Genomic DNA, 10932 nt, shown 5'->3' with positions numbered 1-10932 from the left:
AAGATAAGAAATAAAAACCGAGTGAATCGCATGAACTCCAAACAAAGCGAAACTGGCTGCGTTGACAGGATAAGGCTTAGGACACCATCGGTAAAACTACAGATGATAGCCGTAAAAGAGGGGTGTAAAGGGTGTGGGGGGGGGGGGTGTATCTGCACGGAAGAACGCGAAATAGAATTGCCATATCACGATGAACGAACCATTAAAAATTTCTTGCACGTTGACCCTTTTACTGATTTCACGAAACACGGTGAATAACGAACCTTTTTCACGGCTGAACGTGAAATAAAAATGGCAAAACACGTTGCACGAAAATAACCCTTTACCACCCTCGTAAAACTTATGAAGTGTCGATTTCAGTCGTTCTTCCTCATTACTCTGTTGGAACAGTGTTTTGAAAAAGACGCACACCCCTGCTAATGAAGTCCTTATTGTGTGAAAATGCACGTTGAGATATGTAAACGCCAAACCATGGGCAGACGATAGGTTACAACTGTCATACACGTGGGCGGTTCAGCTAGCTATAAAACCATGTTTTTCCCAACATTTCCTTCGAAAAGTGCATGTACCAAGTCAGGAATATTACAGTTGTTTTCCATTCGTTTGATGTGTTTGAGCTTTTACTTTTGCCATTTGAGAAGGGACTTTCCGTTTTGAATTTTCCTTGGAGTTCGGTATTTTTGTTATTTTACTTTTAACTGCTAAGATATGGGAAATTGATGATTGGAAATTTTGAAACATTATATTTGTCATAGATTCTAGTTAGATGTCGTCCATCTGTATCAATATCGAGGAAAAGATCAAGATATGAAGCGAACATTCTAGTTTCGGAAATATCCGTAATCTCAAGTTTACTGAGATATATGAGACAAGCACTCATTCGAATGTGGGTTATTGAGTGACAGGACATTATTTATCTGAAAGTAAAATTAAAGAACTTTACACTACATTTAAAATTGAGAATGGAAATGGGGAATATGTCAAAGAGACAACAACTCGACCAAAGAGCAGACAACAGCCAAAGGCCACCAATGGGTTATCAACGCAGCGAGAAAACCCCGCACCCGGAGGCCCCTAAATAAAATTGTGTACTAGTTCAGTGAAAATGGACGTCACACTAAACTCCAAAACATATAAATGAACTAAAATTAAAAAATATACAAGACTAACAAAGGCCAGAGGCTCCTGACTTGGGACAGGCGCAAAAATGCGGCGGGGTTAAACATGTTTTGTGAGATCTCAACCCTCCCCCTATACCTCTAGCCAATGTAGAATAAAGAAACACATAGCAATACGCAAAGTAAAACTCATTTTAAAAGAAGTCCGAGTCCGATGTCAGAATAGGTAACAAAAGAAACTAAGCAAAATGACAATGATACATAAATGAACAAAGGACTACTAGCAGTTACTGACATGCCAGCTCCAGACCTCAATTAAACTGATTGAAAGATTATGTCTTCATCATATGAAAATCAAGTACAATCCCTCCCGTTAGGGGTTTAGTATCATACCATCATAAAATATATGAGAAGAACATAACCCGTATCATGCCAACAACTTGTTTTAGAATAAATGTGTTTATTTCCGATGCAAAGACCCTATGAGTGAATCAATATTAATACCAAAATATGCAATCGTTAATGACTTGACAACAGTATCGTAACTATATCCTTTCCGAATAAGTCTGTTTAAAGGTTCGGTTAGCTTTTGAGGTGAATGCCGACATTTTTGTGCTTTGTAAAGAATATTACCATAAAATATTGGATGTGAAATACCTGAACGTATAAGATGTCTGCATGTTGATTTATATTTACGAATGATGTCCTTGTACCGATGATAAAATTTAGTAAATGTTTTGACTAGTTTGTGATATCGAAAACCCTGGTGTAATAATTTTTCAGTAATACAGATATTTCTTTCGTTGAAATCAAATACGTTGTTACATACACGAGCGAATCGAAAAAGTTGAGATGTATAAACACCATAAGATGGCGACAAGGGAACGTGACCATCTAAATATGGATAATTAAGAATAGGAAATAAAAAATCACCTCTTTTATCATAAATTTTGGTATTAAGCTTCCCGTTAAAGATAAAGATATCAAGATCCAGGAAAGGACAGTGTTCATTGTTAGTATTAGCTTTATTTAAAGTCAGTTCGGCAGGATAACTCTCTTTAGTGTACACACTGAAGTGGTCATTATTGAGAGCCAATATATCATCTAAATATCTAAAAGTGTTTACTTATTAAATTTTTCAATCAGATGTTGTTTCGATGGGTCTTTGCTGATTTTAGTCATAAATTGTAACTCATAACAATACAGAAACAGGTCCGCAATAAGTGGTGCACAGTCATTCCCCATGGGAATTCCGATAACCTGACGATATACGGAATCTCCATAGCGAACAAAAATGTTATCTAGTAAAAATTCAAGGGCAGTTATCGTATCAAAGCAGATCCAATTGACATAGTTCTTTTGTTTGTTGTTACTAAAAAATGACCTAAAAAAATTTGAACATATATATTTGCATTCCGACTTTTTAAATGCCCATTTAATAAGGTGTGTGAATTGTTTTCTTAAAAAAATTATGAGGCAACGTGGTATATAGGGTAGAAAAATCAAAACTTTGAACAGATTCGAAATCACCAATATAAGCATGCAATTTATCAAGTACTTCCAACGAATTTTTGACACTCCAAAAGTAATTAATTCCACTATTTTCAAAGGCCTTATTTGAACAATTTATTACCAGGTTTTTGATTGTACCAAGTGTACTAGTAAGTAGAATAGAGAGTTTAGTAGTGGAACAATGGCTTGAAGACGAAATAAATCTATATTTGTACGGAGTTTTGTGCGGCTTCGGAAGCCAGTACAGAGTTGGAACTTTCATTGTATTTGGTTCTGCTTGTAAAGAGGTAGCTAAAAGTTTATATTTGTTACAGATGTCATTTTCCAAAAATGGAGTCAGTTGGAATGTTGGTGAATTCGTGATTTCCTTTTGTAGAACATCAATGTAAAATTTGCGTCAAACAATAATGATATTGTTAGCAGCCTTATCATTATTATTACTGTTCGGTGTGAGCCAAGGCTCCGTGTTGAAGACCGTACTGTGACCTATAATGGTTTACTTATAAATTTTGTCTTGGATGGAGAGTTGTCTCATTGGCACTCATACCACATCTTCTCATATCTATTATCAGCCGGGACAAAAATATATTCCTTGGCGAGTTCTTTTAGCTTATGTTTGATACGCGAAATTGGGCCATTAAAGTTGTTTTTAGGAGTAAAATGATCTTTAAAATGTTGAATACGTATATTAACTATTTTCATTACCGAATTAAAAAAAGAATCTAATGATTTCTTGTCAGCTTTTTCTCGTTTTATCCATTTAGAGCAGTAAGTACGGAGTGAGTCGTTGCTGATGTTACGACACTCATTCCAATTAATAATTGACGGGGGAAGATATTTAGGTCCTTTACTGAGGAATGATTTCAACTCTCGGTCACGAACGATGTTAAGGTCTCCTGTTATAACATGGGAACTGGGGCCATAAATGTATTCGGATTTACTGCAATTTCATGAGGTAGATGTATTGTCACTGATATTAACATCTTTAAACACTTCGCTGTAATTAAACACATATTTCCGGGTAGATTTTTTGTAAACATAACAAATAAGAGGGAGTTCAGTATTATCAAAATAGCCAGGAATTTGTTCTTTAACAGAATGATCATTAAAAATACCGGCAATATTTTATTACAAAATCAAAGCATTTATTGACATATTTAATTTTAATAAAATGTTTTTTGTGATCTTCAATGGCGATCAATTTTGGGAAACAATTTGGAATAACAATATGCAATTATAATTTGGACGATTTCATACTTAGGACTGCAATATGGAATTGTGTTGCATTCCTCCAAAATTTGATGTAATTTATTAACAGGCAAAGAACAGAGCTTGGTTGATAGATAGTGTCTACCGTTGTTTTTTGAAATAGAAATTAGGTCCGAAATATTTGTATTGTTACTACGAAATTTTCTTTGATTGCGATTTATTCTACGCCCATGAGAACTGTTTTTTTGTACTGTTTTAGAAACTATATCCAAAATGTTAACAGAATCTGTTCTAGATATATTACCAATTCCCATGATATTGTCGTTAAGACCGAGAGGATAGAATGTCTGTAATTTTTTAATCCAATTTAATTCAATCATTTTTCTTGATCGTACAAATTTTGAATGAGATTCCCCAGGCTGTTTATTAACTACTTCTAAAGGTTGAACTGTTAAATATTTAAAAGGATGATTGTGCTTCTTAAAGTGTTGATAAATGATACCTTTGAATTTATGAGGTCTTTTAAAACGATAAAGGTGTTCTTGCGTGCGTTTAGATAACTATTGTCCAGTTTCACCTACGTACTGAATACCGCATTCCGGTTTGTTTCATGTGAGTAAATATATAATACTGTTAGTTTTTCAAGTGATATCAGTTTCAAAATTTAGGGAAAAAGTGCGACCATTAAACGTGGACCTTACCGTATTGTTGGTGGAAAGACGGGGACATAGATAAAAGGGTAATCACGATTTTTGTTATTAAAAATGTTAGCGATTGTTACGAAAGCCTACTAGGGTCACAAAACAATATTTTGATCTCGTAATTACGAGAAAACTATCGTAATTACGAGATAATCATTGTTTTATCTCGTAATTACGAGACAATTATCGCGTTATTACGAGATACGATTTTTATCTCGTAATTACGAGATAATCATAGTTTTATCTCGTAATTACAAGATAATTATCTCGTAATTCCGAGATAACTATCGCGTAATTACGAGATGATTATCGCGTAATAACGAGAAAAATATCGCGTAATTACGAGATAAGAAGTTTTTTATCTCGTAATTACAAGATAATAATCTTGTTATTACGAGATAAAACTATGATTATCTCGTAATTACGAGATAAAAATCTTATCTCGTAATAACGCGATAATTATCTCGTAATTACGAGATAAAACAATGATTATCTCGTAATTACGATAGTTTTCTCGTAATTACGAGATAACTATCGCGTAATTACGTGATAAATATCGCGTAATTACGTGATAAATATCGCGTAATTACGTAATTACGAGATAAAAATTCATTTGGCCAAGTAGATTAAGAGGAGAAAGATTTTTGTAAAAGATTAATAAAATTTACTTAATTGCAGAAATGACTTTAAAGGGCAATAACTCCTTAAGCGGTCAATTGACAATTTTGGTCATTTGACTTGTTTGTTGATCTTACTTGGCTAAATATTTTTGCTCCTACAGTTTATATCTTTCTATTATAATATTCAAGATAATAACCCAAAACTGAAAAATTACCATTAAAATTACCAATTCAGGGGCAGCATCCCAACAACGTCTAAAACAAAGTCTGATTCGTCTAAAAATTTTAACCCTGTCATATTTGCTCTAAATGCTTTAGTTTCAAAGATATAAACCATAAACTACATTTAACACCCCCCCCCCCCATGTTCGATTTTTAGCCATGGTGGCTATCTTGGTTGGTTGGCGGGGTCTTTGGATACATTTTTTTAAACTAGAAACCCTAAGGATGATTAAGGCCAAGTTTGGTTCAATTTGGCCAAGTGGTTTCAGAGGAGAAGATTTTTGTAAAAGTTAACGGACGACAACGGATGACGGACGCCATGTGATGGGAAAAGATCACTTGACCCTTTGGGTCAGTTGAGCTAATAAAAACAGGCGTTTTATCAGGTGCCCCGGAAGGGTTATCATGATCTGTATATCTATATATATATATACATATATATATATATATGTAATTTTATCTCGTAATTACGAGATAGTTTTCTCGTAATTACGAGATAGTTTTCTCGTAATGTCGAGATAATTTTCTCGTAATTACGCGATAGTTATCTCGTAATTACGCGATAATTATCTCGTAATTACGCGATAATTATCTCGTAATTACCAGATAAAAAATGATTATCTCGTAATTACGCGATAGTTTTCTCGTAAATACGCGATAATGATCTCGTAATGACGCGATAGTTTTCTCGTAATTACGAAATAAATATTTTTTTTGTGTGACCCTAATAGGCTTTCTACGGAAGCCGATAAGGGTCATTAAAAAAAAAATTATGTCGTAATTACGACATAGCATGTCGTAATAACGACATAACTATGTCGTAATTTCGACATAGCATGTCGTAATAACGACATCACTATGTCGTAATTACGATATCGCTATGTCGTAATAACGACATCCTTATGTCGTTATAACGACATCGCTATATATATATAAAATAGTATGTATTATGATTGCCAAGAGACTATATGACACAGAAATTAACAACTATAGGTCATCATAATGCCTTCAAAAATGAGAAAAGCCCCCACATAATCAGCTATAAAAGGCCCCGAAATGACAAATGTTAAACAATTTAATTCAAACGAGAAAACTAACGGCTTTATTAATGTACAAAAAATGAAAAAAAAAAAAATATGTTACACAGCAACAAACGACAACCACTGAATTACTGGCTCCTGATCGCTATGTCATAATTACGACAACCTTAGCGTTGTCACTTTTTGAGGCGATAGAACATTCAAAATGGTCGTCAGTGAGGGCAAAGTTTGAAACGTAAACATATTCATCTTTTTTTGGAGAATAATGGACACTAAATGCAATCAAGCTTAATTAAAGTTATTTACTTACACATACTAGAACTTTATTTTATAATCAAGTCAAATGAGACCCAGTTGCACAGGGGAGCGATTCGGGCTTCTTGGAGCCTCTAGTTATGTTTGGCATGTACAGATTCGTGTAATATATGACTGCATTTCCATTGCAGATTCTGAAGAAGATGAATTTTAAGCTTTTCCAAATAAAGACTGTTAAACTTTGGACTCCTAGTCCTCAGACCCATGGACCTCTGTACCTTCATTTGTACACAATGACCTACTGATGCTTGATGCAAATTATAACTGCATTGCTACTGTTGGTTCTTTATGAGATTCTTACAGCGTCCTCCCCATTGAAGCCTGTATTAAACGTTGGACCCCAAGTTCTTTAAATTAATGTTCCCCAGGACAACTACTCCTACAAACTTAGGGGAGGGTTAGGTTCCCGCTAACATGTTTTACCCCGCCACATTCTGTATGTATGTGCCTGTCCCAAGTCAGGAGCCTGTAATTCAGTAGTTGTTGCATGTTGATGTGTTACATATTTGTTTTTCGTTTATTTTTTGTACATAAATTAGGCCGTTAGTTTTCTCGTTTGAACTGTTTTACATTTCTTATTTCGGAGCATTTTATAGCTGACTATGTGGCATTGGCTTTGCTCATTTTTGAAGGCTGTACGGTGACCTATAGTTGTTAATTTCTGTGGCATTTGGTTTCTTGTGGCAATCATACCACATCTTCTTTTTTTAAATTTAATCCTCATCATATAAGGATCATCCATTCTCCAAGATTGATCCAATATGGCCTGTAGTTCTTAATGAGAAGATTTTCAAAGCTTTTTCCATTGGAGCCTTAAACTTTAGACCCCTAATAATCGAGCCTAATGGGTCCCCTGATCTTCACCTATCACCTAAGGAACTTGTGTCTCGTACTCGAAGTGGCATGCGAGTGGTTGCTATCGTTTGTTGTCCGTCGTCGTCTGTCGTAAGCGTGTTTTAAAAATCTCCTTTGAAACTACTGTACAAAATTCTTTAAAAGTTAGTTTGATTTTTCCTTGTTAAATGTTTCCTTCACAAAAGGCGTGCTTTGATTTTTGACTCCTTAAAAACACAGCCGCTGTTATTAACTTAAAAATATAGGACATAACGGTCACACATTAGTTTTTTGGTAATGTCTCGAATATCGTTACATTTATCTCAAATCTGTTGAGGGTTCATCATGACAAAATGGACCTATGCCGAAAATTTCAGAAAGATCAGTTTGATCCATATCTAAGTTGTGTCCTCTAAAACATTTTTTGGGGATAGCTACATGTATTGTCATCACTTGAAGTCAGTTGATTTTTACCGGCAACCAACAGCATGGACACTGTTACTAAATAAAGGCAACAGTAATATACCAGTGTTCAAAGGTCATAAATCGATTGAGAGAAAACAAATCCGGGTTACAAACTAAAACCGAGGGAAACATATCAACTGTAAGAGGAAAAAAAAAAACAACAGGAACACTAAAGTGAACAAAAATAAACCCTTAACATACACAGAAAGAACTATTTGATAACAACTGTCATATTCCTGAATTGGTACAGGCCATTTTAAGAACAAATGGTGGGTTGAACTTGGTTTAATGGCTAGCCAAACCTCCCGCTTTATGACAATGTTAAAAATGGCGCTGAAATGATAACACTACGTGACAGAAATACAGATCAAACACACACAAGACCATATATCACAGAGAAACGCACAAACATATAATATACTACAGTGTAGTAATAGTCGCAAAACATGTAAACTGCAGAACAACAGCGAACATATTTCATCAACGACAAACACCACAGGATATAAAAAACAGTTAAGCGCTTACGTAACTCACATGCAATCTCGAACTGTATGCAATTATTTTCCACAATACTATACAAAAAGACCACATAGCGAAATAGCAGAGTTTTACCTCGCCTGCGACGAACGTCATAAATAGCGAAACTTTAGGAATTGATTTTGCGGCGACGGCGGCTTAACTTTTATCAACATTTTGTGATTTTTGTAATCTTTAATAAAAATTTAACGGTAAATACAGACGACGACGGACAACAAGCGATTGCAATAGCACACATAATCCTTCTGGTACTTAACACATCTTCTTGATGTGATCTACATAAATGCCAAATATAAACATAGAGGCTCCAACAAGCCTGAATCATTCACCATTTCAATGGGTCCCATTAGACTTGATTATGAAATAAAGTTCTATTATGTGCAGACATATAGCGTAACTAACTTTAATATTAATTAAGCTTGATTAAATTCAGTGTTTATCATTCTCAAAAATGAATATGTTTACGATAGGGTTTTGATACAAACTTTGCCCTCACTGGTGGCCATTTTTAACTTCGGATCAGCTCAAAACGTAAAAACTCTTTTTAAGGACCTGGATACTATTTACACATTGTATATTTATACTAAGTTTAAGCTGTCATTTCAGCGATCTTGGGAAGCAGATTTTGAACATTGATTTTTTCAAAGTCCCTTGGCGGTCATGTGTTTTAACCAATGTGTAACTAAGTATTAACACTTGAATAGGACCTTATAGTGCACACGTATATCAAGTTTGATTCAATTCTGATAAGTAGTTCTTAAAATAAAGATGAAAATGTTGTTTCCCATAGTGTTTCGATGCTCACAAAGTAGCAATGTTAAGGTTGTTGTTATAGATGATACAGATGATTTAGATGATATGTCGTAATTACGATATAGCGATGTCGTTATTTCCACATAATATGTCGTTATTACGACATACTATGTCGTAATTACGACATAATTTTTTTTTGAATGACCCTTATCGGCTTCCGTAGCTTTCTTAGATTGTAGTATATTTAGATAATCGATTTTGAAGATTGAGACGTGTAGATACCCATTGAACGAGTTTAGTATTAAGTATTTTTCCACTTCGAAGTTTCATGATTTGTTTTTTGTTATCTGTTTTACCAATTGAAAGGAGCAAAGAATGGCGTCCAGAATATGAACCAGCACACAGGAATATAACAAAGTAAAATTGATAAAACCGTTCGGCTAAAGACGTCAAACGCTATCCGTCATTAAGTACCCGACAAAATACGTTAACAACAAAACTTGAGGACAAAAGACAGGGTATATCAGGGTAGCGTCTGACGTCTGACTTAATAGTAGAATGGGGCTGAATAGTGAAAACTGTGGTTAGAATAAATATTCCTAAAGTAATGAACATAGAGATGTTCTCGCTCGGACACACACTCCATTAAATGGTATATTATGAGAGCATAAACCTGAAGCACGTGGAGGCACTCTACTGTCTCCACACGGCACTAAAGACAAACTCTGTGAAAAATAAGATTGAGAATGGAAAGGAGGAATATGTCAAAGAGACAACAACCCGACCAAAGAGCAGACACCAGCCGAAGGCCACCAATGGGTCTTCAACGCAGCGAGAAAATCCCGCAGCCGGAGGTGGTCCTCAGCTGGCCCCTAAATAAAATTGTGTACTAGTTCAGTGAAAATGGACGTCACACTAAACTCCAAAACCTGTTGTCTTCAAGAAGGTTTTGTATGAATTCAGCTAGCGCTATTTTATTTAGATACACAAAAAAGTTGACCACTGATATCAATCTATATCGTAAATGTTGCGGTAATAACAATTGTCAACTATGCTTAAGAAACGATATAGAAGCCAATTACAAGTCTCGCAACAAAAAGGTAAAATTTTTGATTCGAACATACGTGTTACTAAATTAAGGATGTTTGCTCCTCTTGTTTTTGAATTTTTGCCAGATTTTCGGAATCCTCTGGCTTTATCCATGTATTGCCATTCAAAAATTTTGCCCACTAACCCCTACTTTTCTTTTCATAATTTTATTACATATAGTTTAAAAAACCATATTTGAAAATCTTATAAAATCCTTGTTATTGTTTCATAGTTTTTGGAACAAAAAAGCGTCCAATGTTAAAAGTAAGAAAAATCTAGAAAGAATCATTTCCCGCAAAATTTTCAATGGCTTATATCTCGAAAACAAGCACACGGACCCTTCATTTTTTCAGCTTTTTTAGTTTTTTTATTTATTTACTTTCATTTTAGAACAGTCTTTTAAAAACTTGCTATTTTGAAACAGAGTAGCAAACATCCTTAACAGAGACTATCAAAGATCTGTCACCAAACCCAAATCCCCCAATGGAAAAAATGACTTACGTTCCTGACAAGAGAT

Source organism: Mytilus californianus, unplaced genomic scaffold (assembly GCF_021869535.1).
Source record: "Mytilus californianus isolate M0D057914Y unplaced genomic scaffold, xbMytCali1.0.p SCAF_7, whole genome shotgun sequence".
Classification (NCBI taxonomy): domain Eukaryota; kingdom Metazoa; phylum Mollusca; class Bivalvia; order Mytilida; family Mytilidae; genus Mytilus; species Mytilus californianus.
This window is presented reverse-complemented; position numbering follows the sequence as displayed.